The following is a 4,251-nucleotide window of genomic DNA, read 5'->3' as shown; positions in this document are numbered from 1 at the left end:
CACGGTTGGAGGATACGGCGAGGGATATTTTCTCCTAACATGGGTGGCAGCGTGACCTTCGGCTGGATCCTCCTAGCTAGTTTTTGTTCCTGTTTTGAACTATGTTTTATCTCTGAACACCTTTGTGGTGTTGTAACGGATTTGTGAGCGGCTGTGTGCATCTTAATTATGCAGAGGCCGGGCTATTGCGCAAGTAATAAAATGCCCATTTTCGGAAAAAATAGTCCACGACGGCGGGCGGCGTCATAAGCTACAGCCAGGCGTCCACGATCTGAAATCCAAATGCAGCTTCATTCGGTTTGGCCTAGTTTTAACTAGAAGGCATACAAAGACGAAAACAAACCTCTTGAACTTTACCTCTTTTGGGGTTGTACAGTGTTCAGTGATAATTAATATAAAATCTACATTAGATGGTCTTTCCCTATGATAATGTTGTTCGAAAGAAGAGATAGTTTTCTAATGCACGTGCTCAATAACTAGGATAGAAGAGAAACTATCCAACAAAACAACATAAGAAAAAGAGCAAACTGAAAAAAAAATTATCACTAGGAACATGCTCAATGACTAGAAGAGGGAACCAACTTCGTCAACCAAACAATCGTAAGCAAATTGGAACACATACCAATTGCCGTTAAGCCATCACAATGCTAAGTTAGGATGAATACCATTTTGTAAGAGAGATAGAACACACATGAGTTTAATACATTAGGCTAGATCCATTGACGGAGCGTCGGAGCCTCATGGAGGTCATACTGGATGCCGGCCCAGTCTTCCGAAAGTGCAAAAGAAAATATTGCCTATGGCCCAAGCCCATCCTGCCATCCAGCCATGACTGAGTCATCGTCTTTGTATGCACCGATAGTATACGGTTTGTTTTCCTCTTCCTGGGCCTGTGACACCAAAGGGCCCCCAGCTGCAAGGTAGCCTATGTACTGGCCACTACAGGTGTAGGCGGAAGACAGGCCGGAGTAAGTGACGCACCGCTTGGTCAAACGCGGGCGCAGCCACGCGAGCCGCCGTTTCACCAAGCCGTGAAGCCGAGAGTAGATCGTGAATCGTAATTTGCTGAAAGTAGTTTTTCATCTCCTTGGCCCAATCGCCGTACCGAGGCTCATGAATCAGGTCAAAGCGCAATCGCAAATGGATAGTGCTGAGGATCCTTCGGAGGATTTTTCCTCCTGAGCCTCCGGCTCCAGCACACGACACGTGTCCTCCATGACCACCCACAAACGGACACACGAGCTCCGCCTCGAAGGCATGGCGCGAGCCCTCGCTTCCCGGCACAATGCGGCGCCGGTCCCCGCTACTCCGGCTTGCATCCCGTGGCCGGCGCCCTTCTCGCATCAGCACCCCCCCCTACACGCATCGCCGCCTGTGCCGTCGCTGGAGAAGATGCCCATCGTAGCACCGTTGCTCCTCTTGCAGCACCGCCGGTGGCGCATGCCGGCAGACTTGTAGCACGGAGGCGGCGCCGACGTCGGCCGAGCTTGAAGCACTGCGGCAGAGCACTCAACCGCGGGCTTGCGGCCCGGCACCACGACGGTGCTCCGCGACGGGCTTGCGGCTACTGGCGATAGAACCTTGCGGCATCGGCGGCACAACTTTGCGGCCTCCCGCCGCACACCATTGCGGCTGCATGCAACGTCGATTGCAGCTCCCTCCCTTGATTTGCGGCACCGCCTCCGGACGATTGTAGCACCACCGGCGGCCACCGCGGACCCTTTGCGGCTGCCGCCGCCCGCCGATGGTAGCACCGCCTTCCACCGATTGCAGCACTCGCGTCGTGGCGTGGAAGCACCGGCGACCACCGTATGAAGCTCCCTCTCCGTTGTTTTGCAGCACCGCCTGCCGCATGCAGCTCTGCCCTCCTCCGCCGCCCCCGCCCTGCTTTGCAGCAGCGCGCACACCTGCCTTGCAGCACGACGGCGCGTAGCACTCACAATTCACCGCCGCGTCTGCAAGCTCGATTGTCCGCCACTAGTCCCCTCCTCGGACCAGGCGAGCGGAGGCGCATCCACTGCTCCCACGGACCGGACCTCCATGGCGGAAGTCGGTCGGTGGGCCGCGAGTGGTCAACGTCGAGGGGCATCGCTAGGGGGCGAGGCGATCGGAGATCTAGAAGGAACAAGAAGATTGGAGGCCGCCGAAGCGGGAGGGCGGCGGGGATTGGTGGTCGTCGGAGCCGGTGAAGCTCACCGCGCGGATTGGAAAGGGAGGTGGGGAGCGGTCTTGATGTCTTTCTCTGGTCTGGCGAAGAGGAGAGGGAGAGGATAAGAGCGAGGAGGATGACGAGTCATCAGTGCAATCGTGGGCCCGCATGAAACGCGTGTCGATCAGGAGGTCCACGCGATGGATACCATCGGACGATGCCCGACCCGGAGGTTGCGTTGCTCGCAGCCTCCGGGGGAAACAAAGCATTATCCATCGCAAATTGCGAGCATCACCTATGGTTTTGCACTGTTGGATTCGTAAGAGCAAATCGCTCCCGGGAGAGCATCACCTGACAGCTTCTAGTGGACCTTGCTGTCCGGTACTACCTTTTTTTTTTTGCAAGGGTCAGGTACTACCTCTCGTCTGTTTTAATTGACGCAGTTACACGTAGTGCATACTCACGATTCTTCACAACTCCACGCCAATTTAATCAGACCGAAGGGAGAGTACATGTTTAAGCCGGACGCTAATTCGTACCGTGGATTGAATAATTTTCATGCTATTTATCTCGTCAATTGTGCGGCAGCCTCCAGGATCTCCCGATTCATACATGTGACATGTCTAGTAATTGCGCTGGTGTATGTTTTATGTTAGAGTAGAGTTTTCAGCTGGATGCCTAGCTAGTGGTTGGATTAAACATTAAGAGGGTGAGTTCATACTAAAAGAGTGATCAAATTGCAAGCTTCACATGTAGTTTTGTATAGTTTTTCCTAGTTGTTCCCTGAAATAAAATTGAAGTTAATACTTTTTAATTATAATAAATTTGTATGGCAATCAGATCATTGAAGTGTAGATTTGGAGAAATCCTATGGGTCAAAAGTATATATTTTGGGTTTTCAAATGAGTACATAACTCACGTCTAAATTATCTCATATGAATATTACTTTGTGATAGGATTTACCAGTGACATTTCATACATACACCTATTGATTATAATACTAATGTACATGTTAAGAGGCCCCGATTTTTTTGTTTCACCCTGGGCCCTGAAATCTCACGACCGGCCCTGAGTGGAGTGATCAGCAACTCATTGCGAAACTTGCTGAAATTCTTCATAGCTTCCACCGAAAGGGGTAGTGCAAAACATGATCTGAGGTTTTGAAGCAAGGACACTTCCGCAACTGATATATCCTCATTTAAGACGTAAGAGAAAAGCCCTGAAAATTTATCACATAAGAACTCCCCTTGATTCCAGAAATCTTTCCAATTAATATAAATGATCCATTGCCCACAGAACAATGTGTGACGCTTCTATAATCTTCGACTAAGATGAAGATATCACGCCACCAGAATGAGACACGTTTGGAATTTGGATTGTACATGAGGGACTCGATTTACATATGGCGAAAGTAATAGAGAAGAGTACACGAATAAAAATGAACTACAAAATGAAGGCTTCATAGCCGACCGAGTCTAGGCTTCGTAGCTGGGGAGCAGTGCCGGTGTCGCCAGAGGCCACCATTAGCCCCTATTCTTCCTCGTTAGAGTCGAAGTTGAGGATGCCGGAGTCCATAGCCGAGACCGCATGAAGGCTTTGTGGCGGGCAACCCGGATGACGTGCCAGACGGTGCGGTCAGGGACTGACCAGAACTGCCTCCGCTCGGTGATGTTCTTCTCTAGTGGTAGATGCTCGCCGGTGTAGTGGTTTATCACCGCCTCTCGCTCCTCGCAAGATAGTATTGGCCAATAGTCACTATCGTCGTCATAATTTGGGTCGAGCCACAACACGTGCTTCTGCCTGCGGCGGAAGACCTCGTGGGCTGAAATCCTAGCTGGCAAGCAGTGGCAGCACGGGCACCCCACTCAAGCTGATGAACCATGCCCTCGGAAACCGTCGCATTCGGTGGCACGAGGATGCCGTATTTGGTGCACTAGGTGGCCTCGTGCTAGTTCTACCAACGCGTGCCCATGGCGACAGTCGGAGAGAGAGACACAACAGTAGGGATAAATAGGCTTCCGGTGGCCTAGTCGGGGAGCAAGGTGGGCTAGAGTGGCAATGGGCGATTTGCCCAAAAATAACCCAAAAGTGAAAAAAAGCAC

This window comes from Lolium rigidum, chromosome 6, assembly GCF_022539505.1.
Source record: "Lolium rigidum isolate FL_2022 chromosome 6, APGP_CSIRO_Lrig_0.1, whole genome shotgun sequence".
In the NCBI taxonomy this organism is placed as follows: Eukaryota; Viridiplantae; Streptophyta; class Magnoliopsida; order Poales; family Poaceae; genus Lolium; species Lolium rigidum.
This window is presented reverse-complemented; position numbering follows the sequence as displayed.